The following is a 20858-nucleotide window of genomic DNA, read 5'->3' as shown; positions in this document are numbered from 1 at the left end:
CTATAACATGTTGCCTATTGAGTTGGTTTGTGGACTTCCCACAAACTTTCTGTCACTATGCATAAGGACTGGCAGACAATATATGGAGACAATGAGTATTTTACTCCCTCTTTTAATATTCACTAGAGATCTATATTGTATCTGTGATATAATTTCCAGAAAATGCTGATCAACTGGCAAGGACCACATTGATATTATACAAACAAAGTCTGATTCAATTGTGCTACAATGACAGTGACATTACCATATAACATTCAACTGGTACACAACTAAGGACTTGTCTACACAGTGTATTAGTCTGCACTAAAAGGGTGTAAATTCTAGTGTGCACTAGCATGTTGTGCACTAACTGGCCCATATGCATGCTGCTGGCGCACATGAAAACTTCCCTAGTGCACACTGATATAGTCCCATTTCAACAGCACTACATTAATGCGCACTAGGGAATTTTCAGTGCACACCAGCAGTGTCCACATAGACCAGTTAGCATGCAACAGGTTAGTGTGTACTAGAATGTACATCCCTTTACTGCAGAGTAGCACACCATGTAGACAAGCTTAAGTAAGTGTGGTAAATGTATAAAGTGGATGCAGCCATGATACAGGGTTTTTAACTACGGTAGAACCTCAGAGTTAGGAACACCTCGGGAATGGAGGTTGTTCGTATCTCTGAAATGTTCCATAACTCTGAATAAGACATTACGGACTTCAGACACTGGGTGGTTGGGGCTGCAGCCATGGGGAAGGGGGGGAAAGAGGGGAGGACAGGCAGGGCTCCAGGTAGGGGGGCTCAGGGCTTTAGACCTGGGGGAAGTGCTAGGGCTCAGGACTTCAGCCCCCCAGCTCTGTTTTCGGCTTCTGCCCTGCAGGGGGTGCCAGAGCTCAGGGCTCCCCACCGCTCCACTCCCAGTTTCAGGGGAGGGGAGAACACCAGAGTTCGAGGCTTTAGCAATGGGAGGAGCGCTGGGGCTGAAACTGGCGCTCCCCTCGTAGCTAAAGCTCCAAACCCCAGCGCCCCCTGCGGGGCTGAAGCCAGGAACAGAGTCGCGGGGCTGAAGCCTCGAGCCCCAGTGCTCCCCATGGTCTAAAGCCCTGAGCCCCAGTGCTTCCAAGGGTCAGAAGCCCCGAGCCCTCAATCCCCTGCCCAGAGCCCTGACCCATCCCGCCCCCCCCCCCACACACACACACCCTGTGGCTGCAGCCCCAAACCTCCGCCTCCCCCACTGAAGCCCTAAGCCCCAGGGCTAAAGTTCTGAGGCAGTACAATACTTGCATGTTAATTTTTTGGTTTTGGTTTGTTGTCTCCGCTGCTGCCTGATTGATTACTTCTGGTTCCACAGGGTGTCCGGTTGACCAGTAAGTCCGTAACTCTGGTGTTTGTAACTTTGAGGTTCTACTCTGTACTTCTCTAGCGATCCATATTGTATTGTAGCAAATCCCAACAACCTAACCCAGAGCCTAAAACCACGGTGACACAGATGTCCAGAAAAAATAACAGTTTTAGCTCTTCAACCATTTACATACACAACTGATTTTTCCCTTCTGTAGGAAAACCTGTTTAACAAACCCCATGTAATCAAAAACCTCAACTAATTGAAAGTCTGTCATGTTTCCCCACAATTTTCATATCAAATTGACCAACACATAGGATCTTCACCACATTCTGAGCTGGAGGGTTTTTAACCTGCCCTTCAGATGTTTCTCCTAAATAGAACTGCACTTTATTTGAAAATTAAATCCAGAGCCAAAAAAAAAAAAAAAAAAAAATTGCCAGCTCCACTGACAGTGTGCACTACGTTTCATGGTTAAAAGGTTGAACTTCACACATGGGGCAAAATTTATCAATTTTCAGGAATTTCTGCCCAGTCCAAAATTCACCATTTCACAAAATCGCATTTTGCAGCAAAATGACCATTTTAAATGTTGCTTGTTTCTGCAAAAAAATACGGAAGATGAATAGGTATCATGTTTTGCTTTTCTGAGAACCTTAATAGGGAGAGAGCTTATGCATAGAGCTCTAATGATGGGCACAAATGTGTAATTTTTAATTACACTGATTTATTGATAGATTAACCACCCACTGATTTATTGATAGATTATAAAACCCCATAACCAGCCTGGGATTTAATTGCTGCAGTTGGATTATCTGCCACTACAACCTCTCATTGCTTTTCCACTTGCATGTTCTCATCCTGACTAACATCATGCTTAAACCATTAAATTAAAACACAAAATGAAGAAAAAATAGAGTTACTGGGACTGTCAGTCAATTTGAGAGGTATCTGCTGGGATCTTGTCTCTTTAAAAGTTCTGCAGATCTGCGAATGACTGACAGTTAGGGGGCGTTCAGCTAGCACTTCCTCCTGGACTGATTACAAACTAAGTAATAACTCAGAAAAAGCAGTTAGTGAGAGAAGCTCCCTGGTCTGAACTAACCTTTGAACTGAGACTTCAGAAAACTAAGACACTCCTTAATCTGGAAAATGGGTTTTCTGCAGCAGAGAGAGGGCATAGGCAGACATGAGAAAGAAAGCAGCCAGTTTCCCCAATCCTGAAGATGAACATCTGCACGTGAATGTATGTGATTGAAAGAGAGCGAACGCACAGTACGGGGTGTGTGTGTGTGTGTGTGTGTGTGTGTGTGTGTGTGTGTGTGTGTGTGTGTGTGTGTGTGTGTGTGTGTGTGTGTGTGTGTGTGTGTGTGTCCATCCGTCCCCAGGGCAGAGCCCCATCTACTTTCAAAGTCTCTAGAATTGAGATTTCTTTGTCTCCATTACCACATACTAAAGAGTTTAAGTTACCTCAACCAGTTAGATGCTTAAAAAGCAGAAGTGCGAAAGTTAAATTAATGCAAGAAAGGAAATAATAGTGAAGTAAGGGAGGCCCCAGATTTACTGGGATATAGGCATGGCCTGAAAAAAAAAACTGAATTGTGTAGAAGATGAGAATTGTAAAAGATGACAAAGGCACCTATCTTGTTCGCTAGGGAAAGTGTACTGATAAACTAAAGAATGGATTTCAAATATTCAGAGGAGCCACAGTATAGCAATGAGCTGGCTAGTGTGTATGTATACTACTGCCCTCTGCTGGATGGAATCAGAACTGCTCCACTGTATGTCATAGCCCCTATCTTTTCCTTTAGTTCAAACAGTAGAAACCTGTTTTTTGAAGTTTGAGGGTCTCAGTTATATTCCTCACTACCGCCAAAAGTTCTGAGTAGTCTTTGTTGTGCAATGTGATGACAACTGCATAGTATCCAAGATTTATTACAATATTACAACTGATACATTGGCCAAGAAGCATCAAGGAAGAACTTTCTTCAGGACAAAAACCGGGAAAGAGAAGGGGTGAACGGGAACAGTTCATTCATCCATCCCTGATGTTTGTGCTCTCACACGTGGTCTTTTGCAGCCTTCTGGTTGTTGCTATTATTAGAAGCCTGGGGGAGTTATGTTTCTACCCTGCCAGTTGCTGATCGTGTTCCTGCATAGACTGCAGTGGAACAGGAGCTGTTCTGCACCACACACAGACACACCTTCCATACCACAACTAGACTTTTGAAATTATTAATAGTCATTATCTAGCACTGCACTGGTCTGTATACATTAGAGTAAGACGGTGTCCCTGCCTTCAGGAGCTGACAATCTAAGTAGCTCTAAAGGTTGCACTAATTTTTTTTTTTTTAAATAACTGGTTGGTAGTAACACCACAAAGTGACATCATTGTAAATAAGTCTGATGTATCTCTGCTTGGTATGCAGCAAACAAGTCAGTTTGTTAGTACACAAAAGTTTATTTAAGGTGGTTCGTAATTGAAGGAAGGAGGAACAAGAGCTGTTCTCCTTTAGCTAAAGATGTATGGCAAATGAAGATAGTGTAACTACGGGTACCTGAAAACAGAAGTCTTGTGAATATTAATTTACAGGAAGGACTGAACCAAAGTGACCCGTTACACTTTTATATAAACAAAAGAAAGGTGGAAGTCTTCCCCACAGGAAAAGAAATGGTGGCAAAGTTGTTTATTAGGGCTGTCAATTAATCGCAGTTAACTCATGCAATTAACTAAAAAAAAATTAATCACAATTTAAAAAATTGATTGTGATTAATCACAGTTCCAATTGTACTGTTAAACAATAGAATACCAATTGAAATTTATTAAATATTTTGGATGTTTTTCTACATTCTCAAATATATTTCACTTTCAATTACAACACAGAATATAAAGTGTACAGTGCTCACTTTATATAATATTTTTATTACAAATATTTGCTCTGTAAAAATGATAAAAGAAATAGCGTTTTTCAGTTCACCTCATAGTGCAATCTCTTTATCGTGAAAGCACAACTTACAAATGTAATTTTTTGTTACATAACTGCACTCTAAAACAATGTAAAACTTTAGAGCCTACAAGTCCACTCAGTCCTACTTCTTATGCAGCCAATTGCTAAGAGAAACAAGTTTGTTTACATTTACAGGAGATAATGCTTCCCTCTTCTTATTTACAATAACACCTGAAAGTGAGAACAGACGTTCGCATGGCACGTTTGTAGCCAGTATTGCAAGGTATTTACGTGCCAGATATGCTAAACATTCGTATGCCTCTTCATGCTTTGGCTACCATTCTAGAGGACATGCTTCCATGCTGATGACACTCATTAAAAAAATAATGCATTAATTAAATTTATGACTGAACTCCTTGGAGGAGAATTATGTGTCTCCTGCTCTGTGTTTTACCCGCATTCTGCCATATATTTCATGTTATAGCACTCTTGGATGATGACCCAGCATGTTGTTGGTTATAAGAACACTTTCACTGCAGATTTGACAAAACGCAAAGAAGGTACCAAAGTGAGATTTCTAAAGATAGCTACAGCACTCGTCCCAAGATTTAAGAATCTGAAGTGCCTTCCAAAATCTGAGAAGGACAGGGTGTAGAGCATGGTTTCAGAAGTCTTAAAAGAGCAACACTCTGATGCGGAAACTACAGAACCCAAACCACCAAAAACGAAAATCAACCTTCTGCTGGTGACATCTGACTGAGATGATGAAAATGAACATGCATCGGTCTATACTGCTTTGGATTGTTATCAAGCAGAACCCATCATCAGCATGGATGCATGTCATCTGGAATAGTGGTTGAAGCATGAAGGGACATATGAATCTTTAGCACATCTGGTATGTAAATATCTTACAATGTCAGCTACAACAGTGCCATGCAAATGCCTGTTCTCACTTTCAGGTGACATTGTAAACAAGAAGCAGGCAGCATTATCGCCTACAAATGTAAACAGACTTGTTTGTCTGAGTGATTGGCTGAACAAGCAGTAGGACTGAGTGGACTTGTAGGCGCTAAACTTTTAGATTGTTTTATTTTTGAATTCAGTTATTTTTTGTACATAACTTTACATTTTTAAGTTCAACTTTCATGATAAAGAGATTGCACTACAGTACTTGTATTAAATTAATTGAAAAATACTATTTCTTTTATTTTTACAGTGCAAATATTTATAATACAAAATAAATGTTAGCTCTGTACACTTTGTATTCTGTAAAAAGTAACAGAGGGTCCTGTGGCACCTTTGAGACTAACAGAAGTACTGGGAGCATAAGCTTTCGTGGGTAAGAACCTCACTTCTTCAGATGCTTGCCCACGAAAGCTTATGCTCCCAGTACTTCTGTTAGTCTCAAAGGTGCCACAGGACCCTCTGTTACTTTTTACAGATTCAGACTAACACGGCTACCCCTCTGATATTTGTATTCTGTGTTATAATTGAAATCAATATATTTGAAAATGTGGAAAACATCCAAAAATATTTATATAAATGATATTCTGTTATTGTTTAACAACACGATTAATCACAATTAATTTTTTTAATCACTTGACAGCCCTATTTTTTATTAAATGAATTTCGGCTACAGGTCCAAAATTAGTTTACTGAGAACATTCATACAATCACAAAATGAAGTGTGTTTCGTGGCTACAGGAAATTTGCTTATAACCTAAGAAGTCTGTAAACAGAAACAATGCCACATTACTTATAGTAGCTAGCCAGTCGCGCAGCTCAAATATTGAATTTTGACTGTTTCAATATTGAATACTGCCATCAGTTACTACAGTGACAGGGGTCCTATAAATAGATAGGTTACACAGGTGAGATTAGCTACTTGCAAACAGTTTATAAATAATCCAGAAGCTGAAAGTTGCATAAATTAAATCATTTTAAATAGTGAATATATTCAAAATAAATTGCACAAACAATAAAATTCACAAACCATTTGTGAACAGAAAAATAGCTAAATTGTTACAAAACGTTTGCCTGGCTCATCTAGCGTACACTTTAATTTCTATTGGTATGAATGAGATTTTTCTGTTATTAAGGATTATGTTCTCTCACCATTAGAACAGTGCAAGAAACTTTTGTAAAAGAGGAAAAAAATAAACAGGGGCCTGCATGAAGGAACGGGTTTCCGAGTTAACAATGCATTACAAAGAATGAGGTAGCTCACACCTCTCAAGTTATTGTTTCAGGCTTTCTGTAGACTCAGGCAGACTTAGCTATATCAGTTACATTCCGGTCACATTACAAGGGTTCTTTTCACATACATCATTGCTAGAAACACACAAACATATTCTTAGATGAGATTCTGATACCATTACATGACTTCAAGAGTTGGGGCCGTAGGTCCATTCCTATGCCTTAATCCAGCCCTGGTTGGGCATGTCTGCACTAGAAATGCCTGTGAACCAGTAATAGCACCAATGGGATTTATTTTTTAAATTCCCCTATGTAGACAAGGCCTTTGTTGATATGATAATAGAAAGGGAGTCGAAATTTTGCTATGCAAATTGATGAATGCTCAACTGAAGAAAGCTTTCAGCAAGCCTACAGATTTCTGAACCAGCAAACTGTCAGGTTTACATAGATTGTACATGTGCAGAAACCTACTGCAAGTAGGGTGGGGAGGAAAAATGGGACAGATGCAAAGTGGAACAAATGATAGTGAGGTGCTACTATGACGGGTCCTCTAAAAATACCGATAGATTAAGTTCTCCCCTCTCCAATGAAGCTGTTGTAACCCACTATTCAGTGTGCATTACGCGTCCCTCCCCTGTGCCACATGAACAGAAAACATGGGTCTATTACAGCTCTCAGCTACAGTATGGCTCCTTAGCTCAAGCTGTGGAGTTTTATGCTTTAAGCTCTGGAAGCCTCAGTTCTGTTCTCAGTGAGCTGACCAAGACCGCAGCCACCTTACTATATTGTTCCACTCTGGGAGGGCAGTATATTCAGGAAGGCCTGATTCCCCGTTGGGTTGCCCCTGGGTAATGTGAGAGTAAAGTGGATATAAAAAGCAGATGACTATGCAAGGTAAGTGGCTACACATTGAAATTAATGGGAGTTTTGCCATTGACTACAATGGGATCATCATTTTACCCAGAACATTTGCCCTTTTGCAGAGCCAACCTGCCTACATTGGACTGATAAAAAGCCTAATATTTAATGTATGTACTGTATGCATGCACAGACATTTGCTGTGTTGTGACTCTCAGGGTAGCCGTCAAGCCTGTTCTCCAAACTTCAGCATCTTCAGGGACTGGCTCTCTCTCTCTTGTTCTAAGGAGTACCTCTCCTACCCCATTCCCCACCTTACCCCCCATCTCTTCCAACTACTCCAATGTTCTCGCCTTCTCTTTGCACCTTCCTTCACAGCATCCTCACCTGTCTCTTCTCTCCTTCTCTCCCCAGCATTGGGCTCCATCCCTCCCTCAAGACAGACCTCTCTGCTTCCTTTCTCCCCACCCTCCACTAGGGTTACCATACGTCCGGATTTTCCCGGACATGTCCGGCTTTTTGGGCCTCAAATCCCCATCCGGGGGGAAATCCCAAAAAGCCGAACATGTCCAGGAAAATAGGGAGGTGCTGGGCCGGGGCCGGCGGTGCTGGGCCGGGGCTGCTCGGCCGGGGGCTGGCCCGGGGATGCGGGGCCAGCAGTGCTGGGCCGGGGGTGCTGGGCCGGGGGCTGGCCCGGGGGTGCGGGGCCGGTAGTGCTGGGCCGCGCCTCCTCCCCCACCCCCAAGCTTAACTGCTGCCTGCTTCAGGCTTCCCAAATCAAATGTTCGCGGGAAGCAGGGGAGAGGGCGGAGTTGGGGCGGGGACTTTGGGGAAGGGGCGGGGGCGGGGCTGGGGGCAGGGCCGGGGCCCTGTGGAGTGTCCTCTTTTTGGACACTCAAAATATGGTAACCCTACCCTCCACCTACTGAGAGCGTGACTGCACCAGGATCAAGAAGTTGGGTTCCGGGTTGATGTCACTGGTGTTGTTACTGAACCAGTTGAGACTCCTCCACCCTTTTCTCAGTGGCTGTTCAACTTGCTTAGTTCCACTGGCTTCTCCCCTGAGGCAAATCATGCAGAGAGTAGTGAATGCTGAGCAGTCAGGCAGGGAAGAGAGAGAGGAGGGAATTTCAGTCACTGGCTTCCTGCAACCTCACCCAGCAGCTGAGGAAGTGAACAGTGTGGAACAGCAGACAAAAAGGGAAGTTTTGCGGTTTTTAATATTGGCAGATTGGCAGAAAAGCCAGAGAGGGGTGGAGGAGGCGAAGGAAACAGGGAAGATGGAAGTCAGGTAAATCAGCACAGAACCAAAGACCAGGGAAATCCAAGTTTACTCTGGCACATAAATTTCCCTTACGGGGAACCTGAACACGTTAAAGCAAGCACAGAAGCAAAATGCAGGTGGCATAATCGCTCAACTTTAATGGGCAGCTTTCTAGAACGTGTGCCCCTTGCAATCTCTCAGCTCAGCCGCAAAGTTCTTGAGCTTCCCTCAGTCCTGAGCAGGAATTAACAAAATCTACTTCACTCCATACACTTATACCAAAGATATAACCTAACTCACAGGCACAGTTTAAGCAATCCTTTCACCTACCCATCCTTCCAAAATATGGGAAGGCACAGCCTGATTATAACAGAAATGTAACAGGAATTCAGGGGGAAGGGAGTTGAAGTGTGAGATAAGAAGAATTTTTTTATGTAGTATTACACCACCGTGGGTTCAGCTCTGGTGGCTACAGTTTCAAGGTTAACAAAGTGAAAATCACCTCTGCTACTTGCTTCAGAATTAGAGACTCTAGAAACACAAAGACCAAAGGTAGTGACCATACAGACATTCACAAGTGCAAGGTCAACAAAAATGATTAGGGGTCTGGAGCACATGACTTATGAGGAGAGGCTGAGGGAACTGGGATTGTTTAGTCTCCAGAAGAGAAGAATGAGGGGGGATTTGATAGCAGCCTTCAACTACCTGAAGGGGGGTTCCAAAGAGGATGGAGCTCGGCTGTTCTCAGTGGTGGCAGATGACAGAACAAGGAGCAATGGTCTCAAGTTGCAGTGGGGGAGGTCCAGGTTGGATATCAGGAAAAACTATTTCACTAGGAGGGTGGTGAAACACTGGAATGCGTTACCTAGGGAGGTGGTGGAGTCTCCTTCCTTGGAGGTTTTTAAGGCCCGGCTTGACAAAGCCCTGGCTGGGATGATTTAGCTGGGAATTGGTCCTGCTTTGAGCAGGGGGTTGGACTAGATGACCTCTTGAGGTCCCTTCCAACTCTGATATTCTATGATTCTAAGGTCTACTCTACACTGTTTTACAACTTTTATTAAAGTTACAGCTAAAGTTATGATTACCGAAGCATATAGAAATTCTACACAGACCTATGCACAAGTTACAAATATAGTTATATTCACATCCGTAACAACAGTGTTAAGGTCTGATGGGTCTCTCATGGCTTGATCATCAGTAGAGGGATGGTTCCTGCTGGAGTCTCCATAGGGAGCTCAATTTTCCCATTCTTGGCATCCCCTTTTTATAATGTGATTCTGTCTATACCTACATTCTGCACATGTCCACAAAAGTGTAAACCCTCTTTTCTCTTATTGGTCTTTGTCCTCTGGATACTTAAGGGACCCTAATTTTCTATAGACTGTATAAGTTCTCTTTATTCTCATTAGCATTGACGCACAACCTGTATCCTGTGGTTAAGATATACGTCGGAGACAGATGCTCCTTTACAGTATTTTTATGATCTAATATTAATCTTCTGGGTAATTTTTCACAATCTTACCAGTTGGAACCTCTAATTCCCATAATTTTAGGGCATCAGGTTGTTTTCCAGCCACTTATGTCATCATTTCTTGTCTCCAAGGCCTAAGACAGCTAAGCTAAAGTCTTGCAGACCTCAACCTACAAGTTCTTGCATTTCAGCTTGTCTTACTCGTGTCTAATACTTAGTTCCTCTAAATACTGATCAATCTTATACTTTAATAATCCTACAAATTAACTCTAATTAATATACAATGAATATATATAACATATTGATTAATCATAACATCACACAATAAATGAATAATTACTAAAACCATTGTCTACATTCTACCACCATGCCACCCCAGTGCCTATTTACCTGTTAAAGGCCTCATCCAGTGCTCAACTTTCAGCATATGACAGTAGGTGAAAGCTTACTGTATGAGCTAGATTGCATCGGTGCTGGCAAGATCTTGTACAGCTGCTGAGATAGGACTGAGATAACAAGGCTTTTCACTTTTGGAGTCTGATTATGTTGCAGGAGTGATATGTTCCATCTCATAAGGGCAGAAGGCTGCCTATGGATCTCTTCTTTTCTTGGATGATGTTTTACACAGCAAAAGAGACTCAAAGCAAAATATATAGCTAATAAAGCCTTATTTTCTCTATGCTGCATATTATATTTGGTATATATTTTGCTTACACTAGGAAATGACATTCCAATTACCTCTATCCAAACAATGCCGTGTCTCTGTTACATCCTCTCCGAAGTGATAGCATGCCCAGATAACTGGCACAGATGAGTGCCTCATTCAGGTCTTTTTAGAGCAAGGGTCCTGATAAGTATCGCCCAGATTTCAGTAGTGGATCATACTAAACCAGACCGGAGATGTGACTCTCATAAAAAGAGAAAGGCAGAGGGGACAACAACAATGAAAAGGCATTACATTAACAGTAAAGGCCTTTGTCTTAACTTACAAAAGCAAAAGTAGTCGTCAAAGCTGCCGCAGGACCCATAGCTCAACCTTTCTGTAGCTTAGCTAGAAACTACAGCACAACACTTCCCACTGTTCTGAGACCACCTGATATAGGAACATATGCGATGCAACACTTTAATTCTAGGGCTGAGTTACAGTTCTGCAATTTTAATCAAGAATGTAATTTATTCTGTAGTTTTAAATTTAAACCTTGAATGGTTTGGGAGGTAGGGGAAAGTTTTGGGGGAGAATCAAGGAACAGATCTTAAACCAGTTACAAAGTTTATTAATAATAATTAAAAAAACAGAATGCAATTTTACAAAACAGATAAGCAACAAATATTCTTCAGTACAACCTTCACTTTTTTCCTATAGTTTATGGTGTTTTTCTTTTATATAGATATATATTTAGACATCATTATATAAATATATGCTATACAGCAGCTAGAACAGAGGAGGTAATGGTATGTCCACAATTAAAGTTGTATTGAGACTTGCCCTTACAGCAGGACCAAAATCCTCCCATTTCACACTTTGATTAAGTGAATTTAGGATAGGATTTCTAAGTGCGTAAGTGACTCAGGAACACAAGTCCCGTTGAAAATCAAAGTGTTTTTGTTTAGGCTTTTTAATCCCACATTTAGTCTCCATATTTACTAACTTTTACAGAGGAAACATTTTTTAATGTTCCCTTATAAAAATCTTGCCTGAACCAATCTTTCATTTTTAATTTTATTTATTGGCTGCTCCCCCCAGCTAAACAATCCTGGTCCACAGAGACTCCAAACCTCCTACACACGCTGACAAAATCTCAAACAGTGGCTACTTTTGAAATATTAAAATTAAAGCTCACAGTAATTCCCTCATTCAGATGAATGGAGACAGCAGGAAAACTTATGGAACTGCTTTTCCAAGGCTACAGCAGACAGCTTGTATAGGTGTTTGTATCTCCCATAACAACTCTCCCTGCTCCTATGACCCTTATAGCCCCTAATAACAAAAAGTGTTCAAAGGGCAGGAAGGGGTGGGGGAGCCCAAGTTGTCAGGCACCCATAACTTAAAGCTCATACTTCTGCTCCTGAGGTATTTTCAGCTGGAAATCTCTACATCCCCATCCCCTCCCTCTCACCATCTCTATCACTAACAAGAGGCAAGAAGAATGGAGAGGAGTTGCTAGCTGTTGCAATTTTATCATGAGTCTTGCACTATTTGATGTTTTTCCTTAAAGCCCCAGCCCGCAGAATCATGTGATTATATTAGACTCTCAGCTTTTATTTAAAAAAAAAAAAAAAAAAAAACCATTTCTAACCCTCATAGAAAAGCTTGAAAAAAGTCACTTAAGTGCACCCTAAAGGCTCAAAAGTCAGAAGGAAAATATAAAGAATCCACTTCCTTTTTAAATCTCATGATTTTGGGGGGGCCTGACTCACTATCTTCAAATGTTTGTGGCTGGCAATACTGTTTGCAGTTCTGAGAGGCAGAGCTAAAGCCAGACTCCCTCTAGTGAGCTTCCTGTGGTCCCCTAGAGCAGTGGTTCTCAACCCAGGGTATGCGTACCCCTGGGGGTATGCAGAGATCTTTCAAGGGGTACATCAACTCATCTAGAGATCTGCCTAGTTTTACAACAGACTACATAAAAAGCACTGGCCAAGTCAGTATAAACTAAAATGTCATACCAACAATGATTGTTTATACTGCTCTATGTACTATACACTGAAATGTAAGTACAATATTTATATTCCAATTGATTTATTTTATAATTATATGGTAAAAATGAGAAAGTAAGCAATTTTTCAGTAATAGTGTGCTGTGACACTTTTGTATTTTTATGTCTGATTTTGGAAGGAAATATTTTTTAAGAGAGGTGAAACTTAGGGGTACACAAGACAAATCAGACTCCTGAATGGGGTACAGTCATCTGGAAAGGTTGAGAGCCACTGAACTAAAGGTAAAATCATGAGCAGGTCCATCAGACATGAACTTCTGCTGCAGAAGGCTAGGACCTCCCACTTAGCCTTGGACAGCTTGGAGGTGGATAACGAAGACTTTCTCCTCCACCATTCCACTTGCATTCTCTGTCCATTAGCCCCATCCCTCCCTCACAACCATTCTTCCCATGACTGTGTTCATTGAGATATCACTATAGGTAATTAAAGGAGGGGTTAATTGAGCCTGAGGATGGGACTAATGTATGGAACATAGAGAGGGTGCTGAGTGACTTAACTAGCTGATTCTTAGCTTTTTACAGTATGCAGTCTAGCAACCTTAAATCTAAATTAATGAATTATTTTTGTGTGGGATTGGGAATGTATGTCATACATATAATATAACATGACCCACTGTCAACATCACAGAGGAACAACCATAGAAATACTGTACTGAAATAATTTTCCCTTTTCATATCATAACATCATAGAAGCATAGTAATGGGCTCACTGAGACTTGTAGTACATTGCTTTTGCATCATAATCTCACATAGTAATGGCATTGTAATTAGGGGAGGACTGTTCCCGAAAGGTTTGAGGTACAGTCCAGTTCAGTTAAACCTCTACAAGAACAGATGCTTATTTCACTTTATCCTATGTAAAGTCTCCTCCTCACCATCAACCCTCTCTACAACCTCTCTCTACCCTGTCTTTCTCCCACTCCAACTATAGCCTTCTCCTCGCCCTCTGCTCTATCCATCCCTCACATTTCTTCCTCTCTCTCCAGCTATAATCTGTTCCTTACCTGATACATCACATCCCGAACCAAATCAATTGCATTCTTATCTCTTTCTATTTTAGATATTTTCCAATGCAATCACTAATCCCTCCCCTGCCACCCTGTGTATTTTCCCCCGTATACAATACTTTGTTCTTTCCCCCACCCAAGGTCTGTTTTGCTTCCAGCACTCTTCCCCAACCTACCACAAACCTTTGCTTATCTCTCCCCACCCCGAGCCCATGAGAGGGTCTCACAGCAAGTCTGGCAAAATGCTGGGTAAGCTGCAGTGCTCAAGCCTTGTTTGGTCATAACACTCCAATGACGCATTGTGCATCTGCAACCCCATGGAAACCCTGAAGTATATAAAATATGGCAATGGCAACCAGCCCAGAGGAAATGATCAGAGCTGCTGATGCTCTGCCAAGGATTTTGTGAGAGATCAGCAAAGGTAAGGGGGAGCCTGTTGGAAACCAGCAGGGTGGGAGAGACATGAGATCAGTGATGGGGGTATTATATTTAAATTAATCCAGACAGCCAAAAAGGCTTTATGCTTTGGGGCAGGGGGGAGAGATATTTATTTATTTTGGCAGAGGGAAAAGGGAAGACAAATTTTAGGATATATTATTGCTATTTTCTATTAAAGCATCACTATACAAACACTTTTGGACCAAATTTTGATATCGGATTCACATGTATAAGTCTAGAATAAGATTGTTGAAGTCAGAGAATTCCTAGGGAAGCCTGGATCAAAATCTGACCATTTAGATTTAAGTCATTTTTCATTCAAATACATATTTACTCTAGCAATTGTAACATCACATTTCAGTCAAATAGGATATGAAACTCCACTGCTACTGAATAATAGGGCTGGGTGAATTGATGGAGATAAAATTAGAGTCAGCCCATCCTTGAACCTTCCCCCATTTTTGGAACAGACCTTGAATCAAGCTCCACCTATGCCCAGGTTCTGAAATGTTGAAACTCAGATTTTAAACTTTAGTTCTGACCTCTGTCTTGGACCAGAATTGGAAGCTGCAGAAGTCACACAAAAAAACCTGTTTTCAAGAAATTCCCAGAACTAATATGCAGAATGAGATTCCAAAAAGTTCTAATGAGCTTCAAACAAGCATCCAAAGTTTTGAATGGTTCCCAGAATCCACAGTCCAGCCTTTTCAGGTTTCCTTCTCGTTGCTGAAAACCAGGGTTTACAATGAACACCAAACTCAAATGGTAATTTCAGCATCAAATCAATAAAAGCACATTATATTGGATAAATTTAAAAAGCTATAATAACTCAGGGGCCTAAAGCATTTTTCAGCTGACTGTTGCAAATCAACCCCAGTTTACATGCCAGTGGCTAAGGTCACAATGCCATTACATTTGTAAACTATGCAATCTGAGGATATGGACGCAAATTTAGCTCCCAATATCAATTTCTTCTGATTCCATATCCCTCTGTATCAATTCTCCAATCCACTGCAGGGCAAATGTCTGCAGAGGGTGGCTTCTATGGTCATGCTGAAGTGTTTGGATTTACTTAGGTTGCAGAGGTCAATATGTTATATGAAACCAAAAAGGAAAAATCGTACAGTGCAGTTTGTGTTTGCTAGGAGCTTCTCTAGCTAATAACTAGAAGAACAACTGCCATGCTGCGTGATGCAGACATACTGTATATACTGTTGCCATTTTACATGCATAGTATCTACCCTGTTTCCCCGAAAATAAGACATCCTCCGAAAATAAGGCCTACTTACAGTTTTGCCTCTCGTTGTAATATAAGGCATCCCCCCGATAATAAGACCTCCCCGATAATAAGGCATCCACCGATGTGTACCGTATTCTTCTTCATTGAAAAATAAGACATCCCCTGAAAATAAGACCTAGCGCATCTTTGGGAGCAAAAATTAATATAAGACACTGTCTTATTTTCGGGGAAACAGGGTAAAAGTCACACATTTTGTTCATTTTTACAATTTTGAAACTAAGTACTTTTATTTTCCCAACCGCTACAGCAAATCAGGCAGGGATCCTACAGACAACAGCCTGTATTTAACAGCCCGTTTTTTATTCAGCTCTGAGTGCTAAACACCTTTCAAAATCAGGCCTCTTATACACATGTCTAAATATAGATTTAGGAGCTTAACTTTAAGCACCCATTTTTAAAAAAATGTTGGTTCTATTACATTGTTGTTTCTTTTCAACCTGAGTGGCTAGTCAAGTTCGGGACCTTGGGATGTTCCAGTTGGAAGTAGAAATTGATGGAGCCAGGCATTTTCTGTGATGGAATCTTGTTTATGTACAATGAACATACAAAGTCCTGTCTCTCTGAATGCAGAAGGAATTGGGAACAAAAGGAGCATTTTCTTACCTTACAGCCTGCAAACCTCTTTATCCAACACCAGACCCAAAAGCGCTCTCTCTCTAGCTTTTTCCAGGGTCATGCTGTGCTTACAGGCTTCTGGTTGGCTATCTTGCCTCTCCCTCTCTCTCTGTTCTTTTCTGTCTTCAGGTTCTGAAGGTATTAGCGTAGGCCTTTAAAATCTAATTATAACCTATATTACATATAAAACCCCTACCTTCAAAAAATCAAAGTCAAAAAGTTAGGCAATTAAAGTTACTTATTCAATTTGCCTGTGAACTCTTCAGAATTAAATATTTTCATTCTGTTTTTATTTGTGTCGATACAGTGCAATGAAATATACTGAAGCATGCTGACAGTACTGAAATGTAATTATCAAAATCAAACTGTGGTATACAACATACCCACCCCAAAATATAGCTGTTAATGGGTTTCAGCTCTCCAATGGAATTAATTAATAGGAACAACAACAATATAGTTTTGAAAATACCATTTCTTTAAAGTAGAATTTAGAATTTCTGGACCAAACAGGACACTAAGTAGAAAATTTATGACAAGGATAATTTTTGCTGACCCAGGTCAGATTTTCACACAGTAGTTTTGACAGAATGATAGTTAATGTGATTTGTGGGAAATAGGTACGTTAAAGAAATCTACTTTAATTGGATATTTCTAGACTTTTAAGAGATTGCATTAGGAGGTTTTTCACCTAAGCAACCTTAATGGTTACCAAAGATTTGTTTGTTGGAATATATACACAATCAATACAACCATTATTTGATATTATATGTATATAATTACATACAAAAACTACATTAAAAAGATAGTTATTAGGGTCCTTCAGTTTTCCCTCTGCCTTCCACATAACATGCTCCCTGACCATAAAGACTCCACCTAGATCAGTGGTTCTCAAACTTTTGAACTGATGACCCCTTTTACATTGCAAGCCTCTGAGTGTGTCCCCTTTATAAATTAAAAACAGTTTTTATATTTAACGTTATTATAAATGCTGGAGGCAAAGCGGGGTTTGGGGGTGGAGTCTGACTGCTCAGGACCCCCCGAGGGGTCACAACCCCCATTTTGAGAACCCCTGACCTAAAGCATGGTCCCCAACCTGACAATGGACATAGAGATTTCACTCAAGTGACTGTATATATAGCACTGTTCTAGCCATAGCTTTGTGGCTGTGAGAGCTATATGCCCTAGGGCAGGACTTACATGGTTTGAGTTCTGAAAGACTCCTCGTGTTTCTGTGGTTTAGAATTTTAAAGCAATACCTAGCAGTCTCACTATGTATATGTGGCTAAGAGTGACTCTCCCACCCTCCCACTGATGACTGGAAGTAGAAGCAGGTGTTCAGGAGGGGACATGCATAATTGGGAATCTCTCGGCCAATTTTTGAGACATACTAGCCTTGTTATGCCTTATTCACTAAACATCAACCAAACCCCACACTTGATACAGAATTACCAATTTCCTCATAGATTGTTCTAGTGAACTCATCAACATAGCATCTAGACCCCACAAAAAAACCCTTACAAGTCCGTGCTGAGGTACCAAAGTATAATTATCCCCATTTTACTAATGGGGAACTGAGGCTCAGGGAGATTAAGGCTAAAATTTGCAAGTTTTCACCAACATGAGATACTTAGGGCCTGATTTTTCAGAGATGTTGAGTATCTGCAGCCCCCGTAGATTTCAGCTGCAGTGAGAATGTTCAACTCTTCTAAAAATCAGGCCCCAGGTGTCTGAAGTTGGGCACCCAGAAAATGAGGATACACGGTTAATAATCACCCTTTTGAGAAACATCACGTAGGACATGTGCAGCAGAGACAGGGAGAGAACCAAGTTCCAGGTCTCCTACGTCTCAATGTATTACCTTCACCACAATATCATCTTCTTTTCTCCTCCAACCCTCTCCCTCATTCATACACATCTTCCAACTTCTGCAACAAAAAAATTTGGGGCTGCCACAGAAAGCAGCTTCAAGCACTTAAAAAAAAGTGATTCTTTCTTTGAGCATTCAAGAAACTGAATAAGGGATCCTGTGGAAAAAATAGTTGGGAAGCCTTGGAAAGAAGGAACCTGACTCCCAGCCTTAAATGAGGTGGAATTAGGAGTGGGTAACCTGCTTGGGCACTTGGTCAGAGGGAAGTAAGTTGTGAATCCTCTTCCCCAGAGAGTTGTGTAAAGGGACTGGTGTGGGCCCCCAATAGAACTGAATGGCCTGAGGGCTGCCAGGCTGGGTTACATTGTCTGTTCTAGAAACAAATTGAATATAGTTTGAGAAACAAAATGATAAAACACCAATATGATGTTATTCCCATGTTCCCTAAGTAGGGCTGTAAAATCTACTGATTTCAGAGCTGATAAACAGATGTATCAAAATCTAACAAAATTACACGTTTTTTGTTCTGAGGGACTCCTATGAACACAGATTTCAATGTGGCACAAACAGGTAATTGACCAGTTCCAGCTTTTGACACAAAAATACGATGAGGATTTTTCCCTCTGGATTTTAAATGCAGAAAAAAAGAGGCTGTCACTTAAACTTTATCCTCTTTTCCCCTCCCACCTTCCCCACTCCCCATCCCTCCCAAATCACGTCTGGCTCTAAATGTAAATATACAGCAGTAAAACAACAGAGCTAAAATTAAAAGATGAGTCCAAGGAACAAAAACAGCCAACAAATGTACTGTAGCTTGTTAGACTGCTCTCAGAACAAGATTTTTATCAGGAATGTTGTTGTCAGCGGACACCAGAATAATTTTCTCCTAATAAATTTCTATCTTGTGCAGACAGGCTAAAATTCAGCCTGTAAGAGGCAAACTCTTGGGGTATGACTCAGTCACTTCTACTACCACTGGATTAGATGTGTGTCCACGTTTCAAAATACAGTGAGCTAATAGATCTCATAAAAGGGCTTTGGGGTATTTTTCAAAACACAGTAGTGTAAAAGCTTAACATTTACTTTAAAAAGATTTGGTGCTTTTGGTTATTGCAGACTTTTTCTTTTAATTCAGAGGACGGGAGTATGCATAATTTCACATTCCCTGCAAAGCTGAAAGAAAAATATTGGTCTAAATAGGGCTTTATCTTCTTGTTGTTGCTGCTTTGATTCATGGAAATTAAAATACATTATGTTTTTATATTGCATTACTTGCAATTCCTCTGAAATATTTATTCTCTCCCTTTAAAAATGTCTGCAAAAATAAGTGTGTGTTAGGATATTAGCAGATTAGTTCAGTCAAACAGTGCTAATTATAGGTTTAATTGCTTATATGTGAAAATCATTTATTTAAATTAGCTGCATCAAACATACAGTGTGCCCAAATACTGAAACATTGTGGTACTGGAAACTAGGTTTGTTTGTCCCTCTCTCCTTCCCCCTTCTCCCCCCCCCGAAAACAGGACATGCAAAAAATGAAGAACAATGTCCCTCTATGTACTGATCAGCAAATGCGTTTAAACCCCAAGCTCCCTCCTCCTCTCCCCCGGGGTCAGAGAGCAGCCTCATTTGAACAATGACTAATGGAATGCATTGAAGTGTGTGGGGGGTTGCAAGGAGAAATACTACTATTCAAGCCAACAAACTTATTTCATTTGTGATTTAGAGGGGCACTGTGCCTTTTTCCCCGAACTTCTCCAGGGAAAGAATGAATGGCCATCTCAAGGTTATATAAGAGTTGATATTTGGGATGGAAGGCATTGTACCACATTAGGTTTTAAATAAATAGGGTTTTTGTCATGTCACAGGAATTCTGCAAAGCAAAAATGTTGCTTTAACGGCACAAAATCCATTCAGAGACATTCAGGAGTAAGGTGAGTACAGCAGTGATTAAATTAATATGTTTATGAATGAACAAATACATTGTATTAATACACAGACTGATAATATTACTACAGTAGGTGGGATGGACTTGTATTCTGATCTGAGAAGGAAAAAAAAGAGGGAAAAGCCAAGGAAGCCTACTGATTTTTACCATCAGGAAAGCTTAGGTAATTAACATACTGAGGAGTGCCTGGCTGCCAATCCCTCTGTCTTGTGGTGACAAAAGAATGCATGAGAGACGTTTTTATAAAATGAACAAAGAGAAGCAGAAGAGCTGGTACTTCCTCAGGTGAGACATACCAAGTTTTCATGTTCCATATCTCTGCTCCTTCAGCAATCAAGTTGTATCTGAATGTTATTGGATTTTTCTAAACCTTCATGTTGATATTAAGTTCCAGTATTCTCAACAACATTATGGAAGTACAAACACAGCAGCAAAGCCTGGTGGCTGCAGAGAGCTCCTCTTAATTTAATAAGGGTTTTTAAACAGAATGCTATGCACCATTGACTGTGCAGGAAAGCTATTTTTGCTGCAGAAGTTCCCAGCTCATGAATATCCTTGTACACGTCTCTATGCATTACCTCCCTCCGCGCCCCCTTCCCCTTTTCCTGCTGAGAGGGTCACATGGCCATAGGAGAGCCTGACCCCCTATTTACATTTCAGTGTGCAGATTACACACTGAAGAATAGTACTACAGTTTACTGCTTCCCATTTTTTTTAACTTTAAAATTCTAGTTTGTATGAGTCTCTCTTTGCAAGCAGCTTGCAATTTTTTTTTAGTTTGGCATAAGAATTCATTCTGAGTTAGGATGCGCCTATATAAACAATAGTGTATTTCAGTTTGGGGCTGTATAGTGCCTTGCACTTGAGATCTCACAATGTGAAAATGTTTACAAACTTTACCA

The 20858-nt window shown here is 40.7% G+C and overlaps 1 protein-coding gene and 1 long non-coding RNA gene across 4 annotated transcripts in view; one reads left to right on the top strand and one right to left on the bottom strand.

The window, feature by feature from the left end:
* LDB2 (LIM domain binding 2) overlaps positions 1–20858 on the bottom strand; it is a 479555-nt gene that overhangs the window by 273747 nt on the left and 184950 nt on the right. The window lies entirely within an intron of this gene.
* LOC101940115 (uncharacterized) overlaps positions 19647–20858 on the top strand; it is a 62124-nt gene continuing 60912 nt past the window's right edge. Inside the window, exon 1 of one of the 2 annotated variants that reach the window (XR_255918.5) lies at positions 19647–19942. This is a non-coding gene — a long non-coding RNA (uncharacterized LOC101940115). The remainder of the gene's footprint in view (positions 19943–20858) is intronic. The other variant, XR_006175686.2, reaches the window with a different exon arrangement.

Source organism: Chrysemys picta, chromosome 5 (genome assembly GCF_011386835.1).
Source record: "Chrysemys picta bellii isolate R12L10 chromosome 5, ASM1138683v2, whole genome shotgun sequence".
Classification (NCBI taxonomy): domain Eukaryota; kingdom Metazoa; phylum Chordata; order Testudines; family Emydidae; genus Chrysemys; species Chrysemys picta.
The sequence above is the reverse complement of the archived record's forward strand: the minus strand, read 5'-3'. Positions and strand labels throughout refer to the sequence as shown.